Below are 27,050 nucleotides of genomic sequence, written 5' to 3' on the forward strand. Positions count from 1 at the left end.
CACCTTAAACACTGTTTCAGGGCAAGAGATTGTGTTTTAGACTAAAAGAGACTGCATTATAAGAAGAATCTTTACTTTGAAACTCTGTTCTTTACCTTTTTCACACTATGAAACAGCTTTGTATTCACCTTAAACACTGTTTCAGGGCAAGAGAATGTGTTTTAGACAAAAAGGGAGTGCATTATAAGAAGAATCTTTACTTAGAAACTCTGTTCTTTACCTTTTTCACACTATGAAACAGCTTTAGCACTGCTTCAGGGCAAGAGATTGTGTTTTAGACTAAAAGGGAATGCATTATGAGAAGAATCTACTTTGAAACTCTGTTCTTTACCTTTTTCACACTATGAAACAGCTTTGTATTCACCTTAAACACTGTTTCAGGGCAAGAGATTGTGTTTTAGACTAAAATGGAATGCATTATAAGAAGAATCTTTACTTTGAAACTCTGTTCTTTACCTTTTTCACACTATGAAACAGCTTTGTATTCACCTTAAACACTGTTTCAGGGCAAGAGATTGTGTTTTAGACTAAAAGGGAATGCATTATAAGAAGAATCTTTACTTTGAAACTCTTCTTTACCTTTTTCTCACTATGAAACAGCTTTGTATTGACCTTAAACACTGTTTCAGGGCAAGAGATTGTGTTTTAGACTAAAAGGGAATGCATTATAAGAAGAATCTTTACTTTGAAACTCTATTCTTTACCTTTTTCACACTATGAAACATCTTTGTATTCACCTTAAACACTGTTTCAGGGCAAGAGAATGTGTTTTAGACTAAAATGGAGTGCATTATCAGAAGAATCTTTACTTAGAAACTCTGTTCTTTACCTTTTTCACACTATGAAACAGCTTTAGCACTGCTTCAGTGCAAGAGATTGTGTTTTAGACTAAAAGGGAATGCATTATAAGAAGAATCTTTACTTTGAAACTCTGTTCTTTAACTTTTTCTCACTATGAAACAGCTTTGTATTCACCTTAAACACTGTTTCAGGGCAAGAGATTGTGTTTTAGACTAAAAGGGAATGCATTATGAAAATAATCTACTTTGAAACTCTGTTCTTTACCTTTTTCACACTATGAAACAGCTTTGTATTCACCTTAAACACTGTTTCAGGGCAAGAGATTGTGTTTTAGACTAAAAGAGACTGCATTATAAGAAGAATCTTTACTTTGAAATCTGTTCTTTACCTTTTTCACACTATGAAACAGCTTTGTATTCACCTTAAACACTGTTTCAGGGCAAGAGAATGTGTTTTAGACTAAAAGGGAGTGCATTATAAGAAGAATCTTTACTTAGAAACTCTGTTCTTTACCTTTTTCACACTATGAAACAGCTTTAGCACTGCTTCAGGGCAAGAGATTGTGTTTTAGACTAAAAGGGAATGCATTATAAGAAGAATCTTTACTTTGAAACTCTGTTCTTTACCTTTTTCACAATATGAAACAGCTTTGTATTCACCTTAAACACTGTTTCAGGGCAAGAGATTGTGTTTTAGACTAAAAGGGAATGCATTATAAGAAGAATCTTTACTTTGAAACTGTTCTTTACCTTTTTCACACTATGAAACAGCTTTGTATTCACCTTAAACACTGTTTCAGGGCAAAAGATTGTGTTTTAGTCTAAAAGGGAATGCATTATAAGAAGAATCTTTACTTTGAAACTCTGTTCTTTACCTTTTTCTCACTATGAAACAGCTTTGTATTCACCTTAAACACTGTTTCAGGGCAAGAGATTGTGTTTTAGACTAAAAGGGAGTGCATTATGGGAAGAATCTTTACTTAGAAACTCTGTTCTTTACCTTTTTCACACTATGAAACAGCTTTAGCACTGCTTCAGGGCAAGAGATTGTGTTTTAGACTAAAAGGGAATGCATTATAAGAAGAATCTTTACTTTGAAACTCTGTTCTTTAACTTTTTCTCACTATGAAACAGCTTTGTATTCACCTTAAACACTGTTTCAGGGCAAGAGATTGTGTTTTAGACTAAAAGGGAATGCATTATAAGAATAATCTTTACTTTGAAACTCTGTTCTTTGTCTTTTTCACACTATGAAACAGCTTTGTATTCACCTTAAACACTGTTTCAGGGCAAGAGATTGTGTTTTAGACTAAAAGGGAATGCATTATAAGAAGAATCTTTACTTTGAAACTCTGTTCTTTACCTTTTTCACACTATGAAACAGCTTTGTATTCACCTTAAACACTGTTTCAGGGCAAGAGAATGTGTTTTAGACAAAAAGGGAGTGCATTATAAGAAGAATCTTTACTTAGAAACTCTGTTCTTTACCTTTTTCACACTATGAAACAGCTTTAGCACTGCTTCAGGGCAAGAGATTGTGTTTTAGACTAAAAGGGAATGCATTATGAGAAGAATCTTTACTTTGAAACTCTGTTCTTTACCTTTTTCACACTATGAAACAGCTTTGTATTCACCTTAAACACTGTTTCAGGGCAAGAGAATGTGTTTTAGACTAAAAGGGAGTGCATTATAAGAAGAATCTTTACTTAGAAACTCTGTTCTTTACCTTTTTCACACTATGAAACAGCTTTAGCACTGCTTCAGGGCAAGAGCTTGTGTTTTAGACTAAAAGGGAATGCATTATAAGAAGAATCTTTACTTTGAAACTCTTCTTTACCTTTTTCTCACTATGAAACAGCTTTGTATTGACCTTAAACACTGTTTCAGGGCAAGAGATTGTGTTTTAGACTAAAAGGGAATGCATTATAAGAAGAATCTTTACTTTGAAACTCTGTTCTTTACCTTTTTCACACTATGAAACATCTTTGTATTCACCTTAAACACTGTTTCAGGGCAAGAGAATGTGTTTTAGACTAAAATGGAGTGCATTATCAGAAGAATCTTTACTTAGAAACTCTGTTCTTTACCTTTTTCACACTATGAAACAGCTTTAGCACTGTTTCAGTGCAAGAGATTGTGTTTTAGACTAAAAGGGAATGCATTATAAGAAGAATCTTTACTTTGAAACTCTGTTCTTTAACTTTTTCTCACTATGAAACAGCTTTGTATTCACCTTAAACACTGTTTCAGGGCAAGAGATTGTGTTTTAGACTAAAAGGGAATGCATTATGAGAAGAATCTACTTTGAAACTCTGTTCTTTACCTTTTTCACACTATGAAACAGCTTTGTATTCACCTTAAACTGTTTCAGGGCAAGATATTGTGTTTTAGACTAAAGGGGAATGCATTATAAGAAGAATCTTTACTTTGAAACTCTGTTCTTTACCTTTTTCACACTATGAAACAGCTTTGTATTCACATTAAACACTGTTTCAGGGCAAGAGATTGTGTTTTAGACTAAAATGGAATGCATTATAAGAAGAATCTTTACTTTGAAACTCTGTTCTTTACCTTTTTCACACTATGAAACAGCTTTGTATTCACCTTAAACACTGTTTCAGGGCAAGAGATTGTGTTTTAGACTAAAAGGGAATGCATTATAAGAATAATCTTTACTTTGAAACTCTGTTCTTTGTCTTTTTCACACTATGAAACGGCTTTGTATTCACCTTAAACACTGTTTCAGGGCAAGAGATTGTGTTTTAGACTAAAAGGGAATGCATTATAAGAAGAATCTTTACTTTGAAACTCTGTTCTTTACCTTTTTCACAATATGAAACAGCTTTGTATTCACCTTAAACACTGTTTCAGGGCAAGAGATTGTGTTTTAGACTAAAAGGGAATGCATTATAAGAAGAATCTTGACTTTGAAACTGTTCTTTACCTTTTTCACACTATGAAACAGCTTTGTATTCACCTTAAACACTGTTTCAGGGCAAAAGATTGTGTTTTAGTCTAAAAGGGAATGCATTATAAGAAGAATCTTTACTTTGAAACTCTGTTCTTTACCTTTTTCTCACTATGAAACAGCTTTATATTCACCTTAAACACTGCTTCAGGGCAAGAGATTGTGTTTTAGACTAAAAGGGAATGCATTATAAGAAGAATCTTTACTTTGAAACTCTGTTCTTTACCTTTTTCACACTATGAAACAGCTTTGTATTCACCTTAAACACTGTTTCAGGGCAAGAGATTGTGTTTTAGACTAAAAGGGAATGCATTATAAGAAGAATCTTTACTTTGAAACTCTGTTCTTTAACTTTTTCTCACTATGAAACAGCTTTGTATTCACCTTAAACACTGTTTCAGGGCAAGAGATTGTGTTTTAGACTAAAAGGGAATGCATTATAAGAATAATCTTTACTTTGAAACTCTGTTCTTTGTCTTTTTCACACTATGAAACAGCTTTGTATTCACCTTAAACACTGTTTCAGGGCAAGAGATTGTGTTTTAGACTAAAAGGGAATGCATTATAAGAAGAATCTTTACTTTGAAACTCTGTTCTTTACCTTTTTCACACTATGAAACAGCTTTGTATTCACCTTAAACACTGTTTCAGGGCAAGAGATTGTGTTTTAGACTAAAAGAGACTGCATTATAAGAAGAATCTTTACTTTGAAACTCTGTTCTTTACCTTTTTCACACTATGAAACAGCTTTGTATTCACCTTAAACACTGTTTCAGGGCAAGAGAATGTGTTTTAGACAAAAAGGGAGTGCATTATAAGAAGAATCTTTACTTAGAAACTCTGTTCTTTACCTTTTTCACACTATGAAACAGCTTTAGCACTGCTTCAGGGCAAGAGATTGTGTTTTAGACTAAAAGGGAATGCATTATGAGAAGAATCTACTTTGAAACTCTGTTCTTTACCTTTTTCACACTATGAAACAGCTTTGTATTCACCTTAAACACTGTTTCAGGGCAAGAGATTGTGTTTTAGACTAAAATGGAATGCATTATAAGAAGAATCTTTACTTTGAAACTCTGTTCTTTACCTTTTTCACACTATGAAACAGCTTTGTATTCACCTTAAACACTGTTTCAGGGCAAGAGATTGTGTTTTAGACTAAAAGGGAATGCATTATAAGAAGAATCTTTACTTTGAAACTCTTCTTTACCTTTTTCTCACTATGAAACAGCTTTGTATTGACCTTAAACACTGTTTCAGGGCAAGAGATTGTGTTTTAGACTAAAAGGGAATGCATTATAAGAAGAATCTTTACTTTGAAACTCTGTTCTTTACCTTTTTCACACTATGAAACATCTTTGTATTCACCTTAAACACTGTTTCAGGGCAAGAGAATGTGTTTTAGACTAAAATGGAGTGCATTATCAGAAGAATCTTTACTTAGAAACTCTGTTCTTTACCTTTTTCACACTATGAAACAGCTTTAGCACTGCTTCAGTGCAAGAGATTGTGTTTTAGACTAAAAGGGAATGCATTATAAGAAGAATCTTTACTTTGAAACTCTGTTCTTTAACTTTTTCTCACTATGAAACAGCTTTGTATTCACCTTAAACACTGTTTCAGGGCAAGAGATTGTGTTTTAGACTAAAAGGGAATGCATTATGAAAATAATCTACTTTGAAACTCTGTTCTTTACCTTTTTCACACTATGAAACAGCTTTGTATTCACCTTAAACACTGTTTCAGGGCAAGAGATTGTGTTTTAGACTAAAAGGGAATGCATTATAAGAAGAATCTTTACTTTGAAACTGTTCTTTACCTTTTTCACACTATGAAACAGCTTTGTATTCACCTTAAACACTGTTTCAGGGCAAAAGATTGTGTTTTAGTCTAAAAGGGAATGCATTATAAGAAGAATCTTTACTTTGAAACTCTGTTCTTTACCTTTTTCTCACTATGAAACAGCTTTGTATTCACCTTAAACACTGTTTCAGGGCAAGAGATTGTGTTTTAGACTAAAAGGGAATGCATTATAAGAAGAATCTTTACTTTGAAACTCTGTTCTTTACCTTTTTCACGCTATGAAACAGCTTTGTATTCACCTTAAACACTGTTTCAGGGCAAGAGATTGTGTTTTAGACTAAAAGGGAATGCATTATAAGAAGAATCTTTACTTTGAAACTCTGTTCTTTACCTTTTTCACACTATGAAACAGCTTTGTATTCACCTTAAACACTGTTTCAGGGCAAGAGATTGTGTTTTAGACTAAAATGGAATGCATTATAAGAAGAATCTTTACTTTGAAACTCTGTTCTTTACCTTTTTCACACTATGAAACAGCTTTGTATTCACCTTAAACACTGTTTCAGGGCAATAGAATGTGTTTTAGACTAAAAGGGAGTGCATTATGAGAAGAATCTTTACTTAGAAACTCTGTTCTTTACCTTTTTCACACTATGAAACAGCTTTAGCACTGCTTCAGGGCAAGAGATTGTGTTTTAGACTAAAAGGGAATGCATTATAAGAAGAATCTTTACTTTGAAACTCTGTTCTTTAACTTTTTCTCACTATGAAACAGCTTTGTATTCACCTTAAACACTGTTTCAGGGCAAGAGATTGTGTTTTAGACTAAAAGGGAATGCATTATAAGAATAATCTTTACTTTGAAACTCTGTTCTTTGTCTTTTTCACACAATGAAACAGCTTTGTATTCACCTTAAACACTGTTTCAGGGCAAGAGATTGTGTTTTAGACTAAAAGGGAATGCATTATAAGAAGAATCTTTACTTTGAAACTCTGTTCTTTACCTTTTTCACACTATGAAACAGCTTTGTATTCACCTTAAACACTGTTTCAGGGCAAGAGATTGTGTTTTAGACTAAAAGAGACTGCATTATAAGAAGAATCTTTACTTTGAAACTCTGTTCTTTACCTTTTTCACACTATGAAACAGCTTTGTATTCACCTTAAACACTGTTTCAGGGCAAGAGAATGTGTTTTAGACAAAAAGGGAGTGCATTATAAGAAGAATCTTTACTTAGAAACTCTGTTCTTTACCTTTTTCACACTATGAAACAGCTTTAGCACTGCTTCAGGGCAAGAGATTGTGTTTTAGACTAAAAGGGAATGCATTATGAGAAGAATCTACTTTGAAACTCTGTTCTTTACCTTTTTCACACTATGAAACAGCTTTGTATTCACCTTAAACACTGTTTCAGGGCAAGAGATTGTGTTTTAGACTAAAATGGAATGCATTATAAGAAGAATCTTTACTTTGAAACTCTGTTCTTTACCTTTTTCACACTATGAAACAGCTTTGTATTCACCTTAAACACTGTTTTAGGGCAAGAGATTGTGTTTTAGACTAAAAGGGAATGCATTATAAGAAGAATCTTTACTTTGAAACTCTTCTTTACCTTTTTCTCACTATGAAACAGCTTTGTATTGACCTTAAACACTGTTTCAGGGCAAGAGAATGTGTTTTAGACTAAAATGGAGTGCATTATCAGAAGAATCTTTACTTAGAAACTCTGTTCTTTACCTTTTTCACACTATGAAACAGCTTTAGCACTGCTTCAGTGCAAGAGATTGTGTTTTAGACTAAAAGGGAATGCATTATAAGAAGAATCTTTACTTTGAAACTCTGTTCTTTAACTTTTTCTCACTATGAAACAGCTTTGTATTCACCTTAAACACTGTTTCAGGGCAAGAGATTGTGTTTTAGACTAAAAGGGAATGCATTATGAGAATAATCTACTTTGAAACTCTGTTCTTTACCTTTTTCACACTATGAAACAGCTTTGTATTCACCTTAAACACTGTTTCAGGGCAAGAGATTGTGTTTTAGACTAAAAGGGAATGCATTATAAGAAGAATCTTTACTTTGAAACTGTTCTTTACCTTTTTCACACTATGAAACAGCTTTGTATTCACCTTAAACACTGTTTCAGGGCAAAAGATTGTGTTTTAGTCTAAAAGGGAATGCATTATAAGAAGAATCTTTACTTTGAAACTCTGTTCTTTACCTTTTTCTCACTATGAAACAGCTTTGTATTCACCTTAAACACTGTTTCAGGGCAAGAGATTGTGTTTTAGACTAAAAGGGAATGCATTATAAGAAGAATCTTTACTTTGAAACTCTGTTCTTTACCTTTTTCACGCTATGAAACAGCTTTGTATTCACCTTAAACACTGTTTCAGGGCAAGAGATTGTGTTTTAGACTAAAAGGGAATGCATTATAAGAAGAATCTTTACTTTGAAACTCTGTTTTTTACCTTTTTCACACTATGAAACAGCTTTGTATTCACCTTAAACACTGTTTCAGGGCAAGAGATTGTGTTTTAGACTAAAATGGAATGCATTATAAGAAGAATCTTTACTTTGAAACTCTGTTCTTTACCTTTTTCACACTATGAAACAGCTTTGTATTCACCTTAAGCACTGTTTCAGGGCAATAGAATGTGTTTTAGACTAAAAGGGAGTGCATTATGAGAAGAATCTTTACTTAGAAACTCTGTTCTTTACCTTTTTCACACTATGAAACAGCTTTAGCACTGCTTCAGGGCAAGAGATTGTGTTTTAGACTAAAAGGGAATGCATTATAAGAAGAATCTTTACTTTGAAACTCTGTTCTTTAACTTTTTCTCACTATGAAACAGCTTTGTATTCACCTTAAACACTGTTTCAGGGCAAGAGATTGTGTTTTAGACTAAAAGGGAATGCATTATAAGAATAATCTTTACTTTGAAACTCTGTTCTTTGTCTTTTTCACACTATGAAACAGCTTTGTATTCACCTTAAACACTGTTTCAGGGCAAGAGATTGTGTTTTAGACTAAAAGGGAATGCATTATAAGAAGAATCTTTACTTTGAAACTCTGTTCTTTACCTTTTTCACACTATGAAACAGCTTTGTATTCACCTTAAAAACTGTTTCAGGGCAAGAGATTGTGTTTTAGACTAAAAGAGACTGCATTATAAGAAGAATCTTTACTTTGAAACTCTGTTCTTTACCTTTTTTACACTATGAAACAGCTTTGTATTCACCTTAAACACTGTTTCAGGGCAAGAGAATGTGTTTTAGACAAAAAGGGAGTGCATTATAAGAAGAATCTTTACTTAGAAACTCTGTTCTTTACCTTTTTCACACTATGAAACAGCTTTAGCACTGCTTCAGGGCAAGAGATTGTGTTTTAGACTAAAAGGGAATGCATTATAAGAAGAATCTTTACTTTGAAACTCTGTTCTTTACCTTTTTCTCACTATGAAACAGCTTTGTATTCACCTTAAACACTGTTTCAGGGCAAGAGATTGTGTTTTAGACTACAAGGGAATGCATTATAAGAATAATCTTTACTTTGAAACTCTGTTCTTTGTCTTTTTCACACTATGAAACAGCTTTGTATTCACCTTAAACACTGTTTCAGGGCAAGAGATTGTGTTTTAGACTAAAAGGGAATGCATTATAAGAAGAATCTTTACTTTGAAACTCTGTTCTTTACCTTTTTCACACTATGAAACAGCTTTGTATTCACCTTAAAAACTGTTTCAGGGCAAGAGATTGTGTTTTAGACTAAAAGAGACTGCATTATAAGAAGAATCTTTACTTTGAAACTCTGTTCTTTACCTTTTTTACACTATGAAACAGCTTTGTATTCACCTTAAACACTGTTTCAGGGCAAGAGAATGTGTTTTAGACAAAAAGGGAGTGCATTATAAGAAGAATCTTTACTTAGAAACTCTGTTCTTTACCTTTTTCACACTATGAAACAGCTTTAGCACTGCTTCAGGGCAAGAGATTGTGTTTTAGACTAAAAGGGAATGCATTATGAGAAGAATCTACTTTGAAACTCTGTTCTTTACCTTTTTCACACTATGAAACAGCTTTGTATTCACCTTAAACACTGTTTCAGGGCAAAAGATTGTGTTTTAGTCTAAAAGGGAATGCATTATAAGAAGAATCTTTACTTTGAAACTCTGTTCTTTACCTTTTTCTCACTATGAAACAGCTTTATATTCACCTTAAACACTGTTTCAGGGCAAGAGATTGTGTTTTAGACTAAAAGGGAATGCATTATAAGAAGAATCTTTACTTTGAAACTCTGTTCTTTACCTTTTTCACACTATGAAACATCTTTGTATTCACCTTAAACACTGTTTCAGGGCAAGAGAATGTGTTTTAGACTAAAATGGAATGCATTATAAGAAGAATCTTTACTTTGAAACTCTGTTCTTTACCTTTTTCACACTATGAAACAGCTTTGTATTCACCTTAAACACTGTTTCAGGGCAAGAGATTGTGTTTTAGACTAAAATGGAATGCATTATAAGAAGAATCTTTACTTTGAAACTCTGTTCTTTACCTTTTTCACACTATGAAACAGCTTTGTATTCACCTTAAACACTGTTTCAGGGCAATAGAATGTGTTTTAGACTAAAAGGGAGTGCATTATGAGAAGAATCTTTACTTTGAAACTCTGTTCTTTACCTTTTTCACACTATGAAACAGCTTTGTATTCACCTTAAACACTGTTTCAGGGCAAGAGAATGTGTTTTAGACAAAAAGGGAGTGCATTATAAGAAGAATCTTTACTTAGAAACTCTGTTCTTTACCTTTTTCACACTATGAAACAGCTTTAGCACTGCTTCAGGGCAAGAGATTGTGTTTTAGACTAAAAGGGAATGCATTATGAGAAGAATCTACTTTGAAACTCTGTTCTTTACCTTTTTCACACTATGAAACAGCTTTGTATTCACCTTAAACACTGTTTCAGGGCAAGAGATTGTGTTTTAGACTAAAATGGAATGCATTATAAGAAGAATCTTTACTTTGAAACTCTGTTCTTTACCTTTTTCACACTATGAAACAGCTTTGTATTCACCTTAAACACTGTTTCAGGGCAAGAGATTGTGTTTTAGACTAAAAGAGACTGCATTATAAGAAGAATCTTTACTTTGAAATCTGTTCTTTACCTGTTTCACACTATGAAACACCTTTATATTCACCTTAAACACTGTTTCAGGGCCAGAGATTGTGTTTTAAACTAAAAGGGAATGCATTATAAGAAGAATCTTTACTTTGAAACTCTTCTTTACCTTTTTCTCACTATGAAACAGCTTTGTATTGACCTTAAACACTGTTTCAGGGCAAGAGATTGTGTTTTAGACTAAAAGGGAATGCATTATAAGAAGAATCTTTACTTTGAAACTCTGTTCTTTACCTTTTTCACACTATGAAACAGCTTTGTATTCACCTTAAACACTGTTTCAGGGCAAGAGAATGTGTTTTAGACTAAAAGGGAGTGCATTATAAGAAGAATCTTTACTTAGAAACTCTGTTCTTTACCTTTTTCACACTATGAAACAGCTTTGTATTCACCTTAAACACTGTTTCAGGGCAAGAGAATGTGTTTTAGACTAAAATGGAGTGCATTATCAGAAGAATCTTTACTTAGAAACTCTGTTCTTTACCTTTTTCACACTATGAAACAGCTTTAGCACTGCTTCAGTGCAAGAGATTGTGTTTTAGACTAAAAGGGAATGCATTATAAGAAGAATCTTTACTTTGAAACTCTGTTCTTTAACTTTTTCTCACTATGAAACAACTTTGTATTCACCTTAAACACTGTTTCAGGGCAAGAGATTGTGTTTTAGACTAAAAGGGAATGCATTATGAAAATAATCTACTTTGAAACTCTGTTCTTTACCTTTTTCACACTATGAAACAGCTTTGTATTCACCTTAAACACTGTTTCAGGGCAAGAGATTGTGTTTTAGACTAAAAGGGAATGCATTATAAGAAGAATCTTTACTTTGAAACTGTTCTTTACCTTTTTCACACTATGAAACAGCTTTGTATTCACCTTAAACACTGTTTCAGGGCAAAAGATTGTGTTTTAGTCTAAAAGGGAATGCATTATAAGAAGAATCTTTACTTTGAAACTCTGTTCTTTACCTTTTTCTCACTATGAAACAGCTTTGTATTCACCTTAAACACTGTTTCAGGGCAAGAGATTGTGTTTTAGACTAAAAGGGAATGCATTATAAGAAGAATCTTTACTTTGAAACTCTGTTCTTTACCTTTTTCACGCTATGAAACAGCTTTGTATTCACCTTAAACACTGTTTCAGGGCAAGAGATTGTGTTTTAGACTAAAAGGGAATGCATTATAAGAATAATCTTTACTTTGAAACTCTGTTCTTTGTCTTTTTCACACAATGAAACAGCTTTGTATTCACCATAAACACTGTTTCAGGGCAAGAGATTGTGTTTTAGACTAAAAGGGAATGCATTATAAGAAGAATCTTTACTTTGAAACTCTGTTCTTTACCTTTTTCTCACTATGAAACAGCTTTGTATTCACCTTAAACACTGTTTCAGGGCAAGAGATTGTGTTTTAGACTAAAAGGGAATGCATTATAAGAAGAATCTTTACTTTGAAACTCTGTTCTTTACCTTTTTCACGCTATGAAACAGCTTTGTATTCACCTTAAACACTGTTTCAGGGCAAGAGATTGTGTTTTAGACTAAAAGGGAATGCATTATAAGAAGAATCTTTACTTTGAAACTCTGTTCTTTACCTTTTTCACACTATGAAACAGCTTTGTATTCACCTTAAACACTGTTTCAGGGCAAGAGATTGTGTTTTAGACTAAAATGGAATGCATTATAAGAAGAATCTTTACTTTGAAACTCTGTTCTTTACCTTTTTCACACTATGAAACAGCTTTGTATTCACCTTAAACACTGTTTCAGGGCAATAGAATGTGTTTTAGACTAAAAGGGAGTGCATTATGAGAAGAATCTTTACTTAGAAACTCTGTTCTTTACCTTTTTCACACTATGAAACAGCTTTAGCACTGCTTCAGGGCAAGAGATTGTGTTTTAGACTAAAAGGGAATGCATTATAAGAAGAATCTTTACTTTGAAACTCTGTTCTTTGTCTTTTTCACACTATGAAACAGCTTTGTATTCACCTTAAACACTGTTTCAGGGCAAGAGATTGTGTTTTAGACTAAAAGAGACTGCATTATAAGAAGAATCTTTACTTTGAAACTCTGTTCTTTGTCTTTTTCACACTATGAAACACCTTTATATTCACCTTAAACACTGTTTCAGGGCCAGAGATTGTGTTTTAAACTAAAAGGGAATGCATTATAAGAAGAATCTTTACTTTGAAACTCTTCTTTACCTTTTTCTCACTATGAAACAGCTTTGTATTGACCTTAAACACTGTTTCAGGGCAAGAGATTGTGTTTTAGACTAAAAGGGAATGCATTATAAGAAGAATCTTTACTTTGAAACTCTGTTCTTTACCTTTTTCACACTATGAAACAGCTTTGTATTCACCTTAAACACTGTTTCAGGGCAAGAGAATGTGTTTTAGACTAAAAGGGAGTGCATTATAAGAAGAATCTTTACTTAGAAACTCTGTTCTTTACCTTTTTCACACTATGAAACAGCTTTGTATTCACCTTAAACACTGTTTCAGGGCAAGAGAATGTGTTTTAGACTAAAATGGAGTGCATTATCAGAAGAATCTTTACTTAGAAACTCTGTTCTTTACCTTTTTCACACTATGAAACAGCTTTAGCACTGCTTCAGTGCAAGAGATTGTGTTTTAGACTAAAAGGGAATGCATTATAAGAAGAATCTTTACTTTGAAACTCTGTTCTTTAACTTTTTCTCACTATGAAACAGCTTTGTATTCACCTTAAACACTGTTTCAGGGCAAGAGATTGTGTTTTAGACTAAAAGGGAATGCATTATGAAAATAATCTACTTTGAAACTCTGTTCTTTACCTTTTTCACACTATGAAACAGCTTTGTATTCACCTTAAACACTGTTTCAGGGCAAGAGATTGTGTTTTAGACTAAAAGGGAATGCATTATAAGAAGAATCTTTACTTTGAAACTGTTCTTTACCTTTTTCACACTATGAAACAGCTTTGTATTCACCTTAAACACTGTTTCAGGGCAAAAGATTGTGTTTTAGTCTAAAAGGGAATGCATTATAAGAAGAATCTTTACTTTGAAACTCTGTTCTTTACCTTTTTCTCACTATGAAACAGCTTTGTATTCACCTTAAACACTGTTTCAGGGCAAGAGATTGTGTTTTAGACTAAAAGGGAATGCATTATAAGAAGAATCTTTACTTTGAAACTCTGTTCTTTACCTTTTTCACGCTATGAAACAGCTTTGTATTCACCTTAAACACTGTTTCAGGGCAAGAGATTGTGTTTTAGACTAAAAGGGAATGCATTATAAGAATAATCTTTACTTTGAAACTCTGTTCTTTGTCTTTTTCACACAATGAAACAGCTTTGTATTCACCTTAAACACTGTTTCAGGGCAAGAGATTGTGTTTTAGACTAAAAGGGAATGCATTATAAGAAGAATCTTTACTTTGAAACTCTGTTCTTTACCTTTTTCTCACTATGAAACAGCTTTGTATTCACCTTAAACACTGTTTCAGGGCAAGAGATTGTGTTTTAGACTAAAAGGGAATGCATTATAAGAAGAATCTTTACTTTGAAACTCTGTTCTTTACCTTTTTCACGCTATGAAACAGCTTTGTATTCACCTTAAACACTGTTTCAGGGCAAGAGATTGTGTTTTAGACTAAAAGGGAATGCATTATAAGAAGAATCTTTACTTTGAAACTCTGTTCTTTACCTTTTTCACACTATGAAACAGCTTTGTATTCACCTTAAACACTGTTTCAGGGCAAGAGATTGTGTTTTAGACTAAAATGGAATGCATTATAAGAAGAATCTTTACTTTGAAACTCTGTTCTTTACCTTTTTCACACTATGAAACAGCTTTGTATTCACCTTAAACACTGTTTCAGGGCAATAGAATGTGTTTTAGACTAAAAGGGAGTGCATTATGAGAAGAATCTTTACTTAGAAACTCTGTTCTTTACCTTTTTCACACTATGAAACAGCTTTAGCACTGCTTCAGGGCAAGAGATTGTGTTTTAGACTAAAAGGGAATGCATTATAAGAAGAATCTTTACTTTGAAACTCTGTTCTTTAACTTTTTCTCACTATGAAACAGCTTTGTATTCACCTTAAACACTGTTTCAGGGCAAGAGATTGTGTTTTAGACTAAAAGGGAATGCATTATAAGAATAATCTTTACTTTGAAACTCTGTTCTTTGTCTTTTTCACACTATGAAACAGCTTTGTATTCACCTTAAACACTGTTTCAGGGCAAGAGATTGTGTTTTAGACTAAAAGGGAATGCATTATAAGAAGAATCTTTACTTTGAAACTCTGTTCTTTACCTTTTTCACACTATGAAACAGCTTTGTATTCACCTTAAAAACTGTTTCAGGGCAAGAGATTGTGTTTTAGACTAAAAGAGACTGCATTATAAGAAGAATCTTTACTTTGAAACTCTGTTCTTTACCTTTTTTACACTATGAAACAGCTTTGTATTCACCTTAAACACTGTTTCAGGGCAAGAGAATGTGTTTTAGACAAAAAGGGAGTGCATTATAAGAAGAATCTTTACTTAGAAACTCTGTTCTTTACCTTTTTCACACTATGAAACAGCTTTAGCACTGCTTCAGGGCAAGAGATTGTGTTTTAGACTAAAAGGGAATGCATTATGAGAAGAATCTACTTTGAAACTCTGTTCTTTACCTTTTTCACACTATGAAACAGCTTTGTATTCACCTTAAACACTGTTTCAGGGCAAGAGATTGTGTTTTAGACTAAAATGGAATGCATTATAAGAAGAATCTTTACTTTGAAACTCTGTTCTTTACCTTTTTCACACTATGAAACAGCTTTGTATTCACCTTAAACACTGTTTCAGGGCAAAAGATTGTGTTTTAGTCTAAAAGGGAATGCATTATAAGAAGAATCTTTACTTTGAAACTCTGTTCTTTACCTTTTTCTCACTATGAAACAGCTTTATATTCACCTTAAACACTGTTTCAGGGCAAGAGATTGTGTTTTAGACTAAAAGGGAATGCATTATAAGAAGAATCTTTACTTTGAAACTCTGTTCTTTACCTTTTTCACACTATGAAACATCTTTGTATTCACCTTAAACACTGTTTCAGGGCAAGAGAATGTGTTTTAGACTAAAATGGAATGCATTATAAGAAGAATCTTTACTTTGAAACTCTGTTCTTTACCTTTTTCACACTATGAAACAGCTTTGTATTCACCTTAAACACTGTTTCAGGGCAAGAGAATGTGTTTTAGACTAAAAGGGAGTGCATTATAAGAAGAATCTTTACTTAGAAACTCTGTTCTTTACCTTTTTCACACTATGAAACAGCTTTGTATTCACCTTAAACACTGTTTCAGGGCAAGAGAATGTGTTTTAGACTAAAATGGAGTGCATTATCAGAAGAATCTTTACTTAGAAACTCTGTTCTTTACCTTTTTCACACTATGAAACAGCTTTAGCACTGCTTCAGTGCAAGAGATTGTGTTTTAGACTAAAAGGGAATGCATTATAAGAAGAATCTTTACTTTGAAACTCTGTTCTTTAACTTTTTCTCACTATGAAACAGCTTTGTATTCACCTTAAACACTGTTTCAGGGCAAGAGATTGTGTTTTAGACTAAAAGGGAATGCATTATGAAAATAATCTACTTTGAAACTCTGTTCTTTACCTTTTTCACACTATGAAACAGCTTTGTATTCACCTTAAACACTGTTTCAGGGCAAGAGATTGTGTTTTAGACTAAAAGGGAATGCATTATAAGAAGAATCTTTACTTTGAAACTGTTCTTTACCTTTTTCACACTATGAAACAGCTTTGTATTCACCTTAAACACTGTTTCAGGGCAAAAGATTGTGTTTTAGTCTAAAAGGGAATGCATTATAAGAAGAATCTTTACTTTGAAACTCTGTTCTTTACCTTTTTCTCACTATGAAACAGCTTTGTATTCACCTTAAACACTGTTTCAGGGCAAGAGATTGTGTTTTAGACTAAAAGGGAATGCATTATAAGAAGAATCTTTACTTTGAAACTCTGTTCTTTACCTTTTTCACGCTATGAAACAGCTTTGTATTCACCTTAAACACTGTTTCAGGGCAAGAGATTGTGTTTTAGACTAAAAGGGAATGCATTATAAGAATAATCTTTACTTTGAAACTCTGTTCTTTGTCTTTTTCACACAATGAAACAGCTTTGTATTCACCTTAAACACTGTTTCAGGGCAAGAGATTGTGTTTTAGACTAAAAGGGAATGCATTATAAGAAGAATCTTTACTTTGAAACTCTGTTCTTTACCTTTTTCTCACTATGAAACAGCTTTGTATTCACCTTAAACACTGTTTCAGGGCAAGAGATTGTGTTTTAGACTAAAAGGGAATGCATTATAAGAAGAATCTTTACTTTGAAACTCTGTTCTTTACCTTTTTCACGCTATGAAACAGCTTTGTATTCACCTTAAACACTGTTTCAGGGCAAGAGAATGTGTTTTAGACAAAAAGGGAGTGCATTATAAGAAGAATCTTTACTTAGAAACTCTGTTCTTTACCTTTTTCACACTATGAAACAGCTTTAGCACTGCTTCAGGGCAAGAGATTGTGTTTTAGACTAAAAGGGAATGCATTATGAGAAGAATCTACTTTGAAACTCTGTTCTTTACCTTTTTCACACTATGAAACAGCTTTGTATTCACCTTAAACACTGTTTCAGGGCAAGAGATTGTGTTTTAGACTAAAATGGAATGCATTATAAGAAGAATCTTTACTTTGAAACTCTGTTCTTTACCTTTTTCACACTATGAAACAGCTTTGTATTCACCTTAAACACTGTTTCAGGGCAAGAGATTGTGTTTTAGACTAAAAGGGAATGCATTATAAGAAGAATCTTTACTTTGAAACTCTTCTTTACCTTTTTCTCACTATGAAACAGCTTTGTATTGACCTTAAACACTGTTTCAGGGCAAGAGAATGTGTTTTAGACTAAAATGGAGTGCATTATCAGAAGAATCTTTACTTAGAAACTCTGTTCTTTACCTTTTTCACACTATGAAACAGCTTTAGCACTGCTTCAGTGCAAGAGATTGTGTTTTAGACTAAAAGGGAATGCATTATAAGAAGAATCTTTACTTTGAAACTCTGTTCTTTAACTTTTTCTCACTATGAAACAGCTTTGTATTCACCTTAAACACTGTTTCAGGGCAAGAGATTGTGTTTTAGACTAAAAGGGAATGCATTATGAGAATAATCTACTTTGAAACTCTGTTCTTTACCTTTTTCACACTATGAAACAGCTTTGTATTCACCTTAAACACTGTTTCAGGGCAAGAGATTGTGTTTTAGACTAAAAGGGAATGCATTATAAGAAGAATCTTTACTTTGAAACTGTTCTTTACCTTTTTCACACTATGAAACAGCTTTGTATTCACCTTAAACACTGTTTCAGGGCAAAAGATTGTGTTTTAGTCTAAAAGGGAATGCATTATAAGAAGAATCTTTACTTTGAAACTCTGTTCTTTACCTTTTTCTCACTATGAAACAGCTTTGTATTCACCTTAAACACTGTTTCAGGGCAAGAGATTGTGTTTTAGACTAAAAGGGAATGCATTATAAGAAGAATCTTTACTTTGAAACTCTGTTCTTTACCTTTTTCACGCTATGAAACAGCTTTGTATTCACCTTAAACACTGTTTCAGGGCAAGAGATTGTGTTTTAGACTAAAAGGGAATGCATTATAAGAAGAATCTTTACTTTGAAACTCTGTTCTTTACCTTTTTCACACTATGAAACAGCTTTGTATTCACCTTAAACACTGTTTCAGGGCAAGAGATTGTGTTTTAGACTAAAATGGAATGCATTATAAGAAGAATCTTTACTTTGAAACTCTGTTCTTTACCTTTTTCACACTATGAAACAGCTTTGTATTCACCTTAAACACTGTTTCAGGGCAATAGAATGTGTTTTAGACTAAAAGGGAGTGCATTATAAGAATAATCTTTACTTTGAAACTCTGTTCTTTGTCTTTTTCACACAATGAAACAGCTTTGTATTCACCTTAAACACTGTTTCAGGGCAAGAGATTGTGTTTTAGACTAAAAGGGAATGCATTATAAGAAGAATCTTTACTTTGAAACTCTGTTCTTTACCTTTTTCTCACTATGAAACAGCTTTGTATTCACCTTAAACACTGTTTCAGGGCAAGAGATTGTGTTTTAGACTAAAAGGGAATGCATTATAAGAAGAATCTTTACTTTGAAACTCTGTTCTTTACCTTTTTCACGCTATGAAACAGCTTTGTATTCACCTTAAACACTGTTTCAGGGCAAGAGAATGTGTTTTAGACAAAAAGGGAGTGCATTATAAGAAGAATCTTTACTTAGAAACTCTGTTCTTTACCTTTTTCACACTATGAAACAGCTTTAGCACTGCTTCAGGGCAAGAGATTGTGTTTTAGACTAAAAGGGAATGCATTATGAGAAGAATCTACTTTGAAACTCTGTTCTTTACCTTTTTCACACTATGAAACAGCTTTGTATTCACCTTAAACACTGTTTCAGGGCAAGAGATTGTGTTTTAGACTAAAATGGAATGCATTATAAGAAGAATCTTTACTTTGAAACTCTGTTCTTTACCTTTTTCACACTATGAAACAGCTTTGTATTCACCTTAAACACTGTTTCAGGGCAAGAGATTGTGTTTTAGACTAAAAGGGAATGCATTATAAGAAGAATCTTTACTTTGAAACTCTTCTTTACCTTTTTCTCACTATGAAACAGCTTTGTATTGACCTTAAACACTGTTTCAGGGCAAGAGAATGTGTTTTAGACTAAAATGGAGTGCATTATCAGAAGAATCTTTACTTAGAAACTCTGTTCTTTACCTTTTTCACACTATGAAACAGCTTTAGCACTGCTTCAGTGCAAGAGATTGTGTTTTAGACTAAAAGGGAATGCATTATAAGAAGAATCTTTACTTTGAAACTCTGTTCTTTAACTTTTTCTCACTATGAAACAGCTTTGTATTCACCTTAAACACTGTTTCAGGGCAAGAGATTGTGTTTTAGACTAAAAGGGAATGCATTATGAGAATAATCTACTTTGAAACTCTGTTCTTTACCTTTTTCACACTATGAAACAGCTTTGTATTCACCTTAAACACTGTTTCAGGGCAAGAGATTGTGTTTTAGACTAAAAGGGAATGCATTATAAGAAGAATCTTTACTTTGAAACTGTTCTTTACCTTTTTCACACTATGAAACAGCTTTGTATTCACCTTAAACACTGTTTCAGGGCAAAAGATTGTGTTTTAGTCTAAAAGGGAATGCATTATAAGAAGAATCTTTACTTTGAAACTCTGTTCTTTACCTTTTTCTCACTATGAAACAGCTTTGTATTCACCTTAAACACTGTTTCAGGGCAAGAGATTGTGTTTTAGACTAAAAGGGAATGCATTATAAGAAGAATCTTTACTTTGAAACTCTGTTCTTTACCTTTTTCACGCTATGAAACAGCTTTGTATTCACCTTAAACACTGTTTCAGGGCAAGAGATTGTGTTTTAGACTAAAAGGGAATGCATTATAAGAAGAATCTTTACTTTGAAACTCTGTTCTTTACCTTTTTCACACTATGAAACAGCTTTGTATTCACCTTAAACACTGTTTCAGGGCAAGAGATTGTGTTTTAGACTAAAATGGAATGCATTATAAGAAGAATCTTTACTTTGAAACTCTGTTCTTTACCTTTTTCACACTATGAAACAGCTTTGTATTCACCTTAAACACTGTTTCAGGGCAATAGAATGTGTTTTAGACTAAAAGGGAGTGCATTATGAGAAGAATCTTTACTTAGAAACTCTGTTCTTTACCTTTTTCACACTATGAAACAGCTTTAGCACTGCTTCAGGGCAAGAGATTGTGTTTTAGACTAAAAGGGAATGCATTATAAGAAGAATCTTTACTTTGAAACTCTGTTCTTTAACTTTTTCTCACTATGAAACAGCTTTGTATTCACCTTAAACACTGTTTCAGGGCAAGAGATTGTGTTTTAGACTAAAAGGGAATGCATTATAAGAATAATCTTTACTTTGAAACTCTGTTCTTTGTCTTTTTCACACTATGAAACAGCTTTGTATTCACCTTAAACACTGTTTCAGGGCAAGAGATTGTGTTTTAGACTAAAAGGGAATGCATTATAAGAAGAATCTTTACTTTGAAACTCTGTTCTTTACCTTTTTCACACTATGAAACAGCTTTGTATTCACCTTAAAAACTGTTTCAGGGCAAGAGATTGTGTTTTAGACTAAAAGAGACTGCATTATAAGAAGAATCTTTACTTTGAAACTCTGTTCTTTACCTTTTTTACACTATGAAACAGCTTTGTATTCACCTTAAACACTGTTTCAGGGCAAGAGAATGTGTTTTAGACAAAAAGGGAGTGCATTATAAGAAGAATCTTTACTTAGAAACTCTGTTCTTTACCTTTTTCACACTATGAAACAGCTTTAGCACTGCTTCAGGGCAAGAGATTGTGTTTTAGACTAAAAGGGAATGCATTATGAGAAGAATCTACTTTGAAACTCTGTTCTTTACCTTTTTCACACTATGAAACAGCTTTGTATTCACCTTAAACACTGTTTCAGGGCAAGAGATTGTGTTTTAGACTAAAATGGAATGCATTATAAGAAGAATCTTTACTTTGAAACTCTGTTCTTTACCTTTTTCACACTATGAAACAGCTTTGTATTCACCTTAAACACTGTTTCAGGGCAAAAGATTGTGTTTTAGTCTAAAAGGGAATGCATTATAAGAAGAATCTTTACTTTGAAACTCTGTTCTTTACCTTTTTCTCACTATGAAACAGCTTTATATTCACCTTAAACACTGTTTCAGGGCAAGAGATTGTGTTTTAGACTAAAAGGGAATGCATTATAAGAAGAATCTTTACTTTGAAACTCTGTTCTTTACCTTTTTCACACTATGAAACATCTTTGTATTCACCTTAAACACTGTTTCAGGGCAAGAGAATGTGTTTTAGACTAAAATGGAATGCATTATAAGAAGAATCTTTACTTTGAAACTCTGTTCTTTACCTTTTTCACACTATGAAACAGCTTTGTATTCACCTTAAACACTGTTTCAGGGCAAGAGATTGTGTTTTAGACTAAAATGGAATGCATTATAAGAAGAATCTTTACTTTGAAACTCTGTTCTTTACCTTTTTCACACTATGAAACAGCTTTGTATTCACCTTAAACACTGTTTCAGGGCAAGAGAATGTGTTTTAGACAAAAAGGGAGTGCATTATAAGAAGAATCTTTACTTAGAAACTCTGTTCTTTACCTTTTTCACACTATGAAACAGCTTTAGCACTGCTTCAGGGCAAGAGATTGTGTTTTAGACTAAAAGGGAATGCATTATGAGAAGAATCTACTTTGAAACTCTGTTCTTTACCTTTTTCACACTATGAAACAGCTTTGTATTCACCTTAAACACTGTTTCAGGGCAAGAGATTGTGTTTTAGACTAAAATGGAATGCATTATAAGAAGAATCTTTACTTTGAAACTCTGTTCTTTACCTTTTTCACACTATGAAACAGCTTTGTATTCACCTTAAACACTGTTTCAGGGCAAGAGATTGTGTTTTAGACTAAAAGAGACTGCATTATAAGAAGAATCTTTACTTTGAAATCTGTTCTTTACCTGTTTCACACTATGAAACACCTTTATATTCACCTTAAACACTGTTTCAGGGCCAGAGATTGTGTTTTAAACTAAAAGGGAATGCATTATAAGAAGAATCTTTACTTTGAAACTCTTCTTTACCTTTTTCTCACTATGAAACAGCTTTGTATTGACCTTAAACACTGTTTCAGGGCAAGAGATTGTGTTTTAGACTAAAAGGGAATGCATTATAAGAAGAATCTTTACTTTGAAACTCTGTTCTTTACCTTTTTCACACTATGAAACAGCTTTGTATTCACCTTAAACACTGTTTCAGGGCAAGAGAATGTGTTTTAGACTAAAAGGGAGTGCATTATAAGAAGAATCTTTACTTAGAAACTCTGTTCTTTACCTTTTTCACACTATGAAACAGCTTTAGCACTAATTCAGGGCAAGAGATTGTGTTTCAGACTAAAAGGGAATGCATTATAAGAAGAATCTTTACTTTGAAACTCTGTTCTTTACCTTTTTCACAATATGAAACAGCTTTGTATTCACCTTAAACACTGTTTCAGGGCAAGAGATTGTGTTTTAGACTAAAAGGGAATGCATTATAAGAAGAATCTTTACTTTGAAACTGTTCTTTACCTTTTTCACACTATGAAACAGCTTTGTATTCACCTTAAACACTGTTTCAGGGCAAAAGATTGTGTTTTAGTCTAAAAGGGAATGCATTATAAGAAGAATCTTTACTTTGAAACTCTGTTCTTTACCTTTTTCTCACTATGAATCAGCTTTATATTCACCTTAAACACTGTTTCAGGGCAAGAGATTGTGTTTTAGACTAAAAGGGAATGCATTATAAGAAGAATCTTTACTTTGAAACTCTGTTCTTTACCTTTTTCACACTATGAAACAGCTTTGTATTCACCTTAAACACTGTTTCAGGGCAAGAGATTGTGTTTTAGACTAAAATGGAATGCATTATAAGAAGAATCTTTACTTTGAAACTCTGTTCTTTACCTTTTTCACACTATGAAACAGCTTTAGCACTGCTTCAGGGCAAGAGATTGTGTTTTAGACTAAAAGGGAATGCATTATAAGAAGAATCTTTACTTTGAAACTCTGTTCTTTAACTTTTTCTCACTATGAAACAGCTTTGTATTCACCTTAAACACTGTTTCAGGGCAAGAGATTGTGTTTTAGACTAAAAGGGAATGCATTATAAGAATAATCTTTACTTTGAAACTCTGTTCTTTGTCTTTTTCACACTATGAAACAGCTTTGTATTCACCTTAAACACTGTTTCAGGGCAAGAGATTGTGTTTTAGACTAAAAGGGAATGCATTATAAGAAGAATCTTTACTTTGAAACTCTGTTCTTTACCTTTTTCACACTATGAAACAGCTTTGTATTCACCTTAAACACTGTTTCAGGGCAAGAGATTGTGTTTTAGACTAAAAGAGACTGCATTATAAGAAGAATCTTTACTTTGAAACTCTGTTCTTTACCTTTTTCACACTATGAAACAGCTTTGTATTCACCTTAAACACTGTTTCAGGGCAAGAGATTGTGTTTTAGACTAAAATGGAATGCATTATAAGAAGAATCTTTACTTTGAAACTCTGTTCTTTACCTTTTTCACACTATGAAACAGCTTTGTATTCACCTTAAACACTGTTTCAGGGCAAGAGAATGTGTTTTAGACAAAAAGGGAGTGCATTATAAGAAGAATCTTTACTTAGAAACTCTGTTCTTTACCTTTTTCACACTATGAAACAGCTTTAGCACTGCTTCAGGGCAAGAGATTGTGTTTTAGACTAAAAGGGAATGCATTATGAGAAGAATCTACTTTGAAACTCTGTTCTTTACCTTTTTCACACTATGAAACAGCTTTGTATTCACCTTAAACACTGTTTCAGGGCAAGAGATTGTGTTTTAGACTAAAATGGAATGCATTATAAGAAGAATCTTTACTTTGAAACTCTGTTCTTTACCTTTTTCACACTATGAAACAGCTTTGTATTCACCTTAAACACTGTTTCAGGGCAAGAGATTGTGTTTTAGACTAAAAGAGACTGCATTATAAGAAGAATCTTTACTTTGAAATCTGTTCTTTACCTGTTTCACACTATGAAACACCTTTATATTCACCTTAAACACTGTTTCAGGGCCAGAGATTGTGTTTTAAACTAAAAGGGAATGCATTATAAGAAGAATCTTTACTTTGAAACTCTTCTTTACCTTTTTCTCACTATGAAACAGCTTTGTATTGACCTTAAACACTGTTTCAGGGCAAGAGATTGTGTTTTAGACTAAAAGGGAATGCATTATAAGAAGAATCTTTACTTTGAAACTCTGTTCTTTACCTTTTTCACACTATGAAACAGCTTTGTATTCACCTTAAACACTGTTTCAGGGCAAGAGAATGTGTTTTAGACTAAAAGGGAGTGCATTATAAGAAGAATCTTTACTTAGAAACTCTGTTCTTTACCTTTTTCACACTATGAAACAGCTTTAGCACTAATTCAGGGCAAGAGATTGTGTTTCAGACTAAAAGGGAATGCATTATAAGAAGAATCTTTACTTTGAAACTCTGTTCTTTACCTTTTTCACAATATGAAACAGCTTTGTATTCACCTTAAACACTGTTTCAGGGCAAGAGATTGTGTTTTAGACTAAAAGGGAATGCATTATAAGAAGAATCTTTACTTTGAAACTGTTCTTTACCTTTTTCACACTATGAAACAGCTTTGTATTCACCTTAAACACTGTTTCAGGGCAAAAGATTGTGTTTTAGTCTAAAAGGGAATGCATTATAAGAAGAATCTTTACTTTGAAACTCTGTTCTTTACCTTTTTCTCACTATGAATCAGCTTTATATTCACCTTAAACACTGTTTCAGGGCAAGAGATTGTGTTTTAGACTAAAAGGGAATGCATTATAAGAAGAATCTTTACTTTGAAACTCTGTTCTTTACCTTTTTCACACTATGAAACAGCTTTGTATTCACCTTAAACACTGTTTCAGGGCAAGAGATTGTGTTTTAGACTAAAATGGAATGCATTATAAGAAGAATCTTTACTTTGAAACTCTGTTCTTTACCTTTTTCACACTATGAAACAGCTTTAGCACTGCTTCAGGGCAAGAGATTGTGTTTTAGACTAAAAGGGAATGCATTATAAGAAGAATCTTTACTTTGAAACTCTGTTCTTTAACTTTTTCTCACTATGAAACAGCTTTGTATTCACCTTAAACACTGTTTCAGGGCAAGAGATTGTGTTTTAGACTAAAAGGGAATGCATTATAAGAATAATCTTTACTTTGAAACTCTGTTCTTTGTCTTTTTCACACTATGAAACAGCTTTGTATTCACCTTAAACACTGTTTCAGGGCAAGAGATTGTGTTTTAGACTAAAAGGGAATGCATTATAAGAAGAATCTTTACTTTGAAACTCTGTTCTTTACCTTTTTCACACTATGAAACAGCTTTGTATTCACCTTAAACACTGTTTCAGGGCAAGAGATTGTGTTTTAGACTAAAAGAGACTGCATTATAAGAAGAATCTTTACTTTGAAACTCTGTTCTTTACCTTTTTCACACTATGAAACAGCTTTGTATTCACCTTAAACACTGTTTCAGGGCAAGAGAATGTGTTTTAGACAAAAAGGGAGTGCATTATAAGAAGAATCTTTACTTAGAAACTCTGTTCTTTACCTTTTTCACACTATGAAACAGCTTTAGCACTGCTTCAGGGCAAGAGATTGTGTTTTAGACTAAAAGGGAATGCATTATGAGAAGAATCTACTTTGAAACTCTGTTCTTTACCTTTTTCACACTATGAAACAGCTTTGTATTCACCTTAAACACTGTTTCAGGGCAAGAGATTGTGTTTTAGACTAAAATGGAATGCATTATAAGAAGAATCTTTACTTTGAAACTCTGTTCTTTACCTTTTTCACACTATGAAACAGCTTTGTATTCACCTTAAACACTGTTTCAGGGCAAAAGATTGTGTTTTAGTCTAAAAGGGAATGCATTATAAGAAGAATCTTTACTTTGAAACTCTGTTCTTTACCTTTTTCTCACTATGAAACAGCTTTATATTCACCTTAAACACTGTTTCAGGGCAAGAGATTGTGTTTTAGACTAAAAGGGAATGCATTATAAGAAGAATCTTTACTTTGAAACTCTGTTCTTTACCTTTTTCACACTATGAAACATCTTTGTATTCACCTTAAACACTGTTTCAGGGCAAGAGAATGTGTTTTAGACTAAAATGGAATGCATTATAAGAAGAATCTTTACTTTGAAACTCTGTTCTTTACCTTTTTCACACTATGAAACAGCTTTGTATTCACCTTAAACACTGTTTCAGGGCAAGAGATTGTGTTTTAGACTAAAATGGAATGCATTATAAGAAGAATCTTTACTTTGAAACTCTGTTCTTTACCTTTTTCACACTATGAAACAGCTTTGTATTCACCTTAAACACTGTTTCAGGGCAATAGAATGTGTTTTAGACTAAAAGGGAGTGCATTATGAGAAGAATCTTTACTTTGAAACTCTGTTCTTTACCTTTTTCACACTATGAAACAGCTTTGTATTCACCTTAAACACTGTTTCAGGGCAAGAGAATGTGTTTTAGACAAAAAGGGAGTGCATTAT

This window comes from Electrophorus electricus, chromosome 20, assembly GCF_041902795.1.
Source record: "Electrophorus electricus isolate QZ-2024a chromosome 20, ASM4190279v1, whole genome shotgun sequence".
In the NCBI taxonomy this organism is placed as follows: Eukaryota; Metazoa; Chordata; class Actinopteri; order Gymnotiformes; family Gymnotidae; genus Electrophorus; species Electrophorus electricus.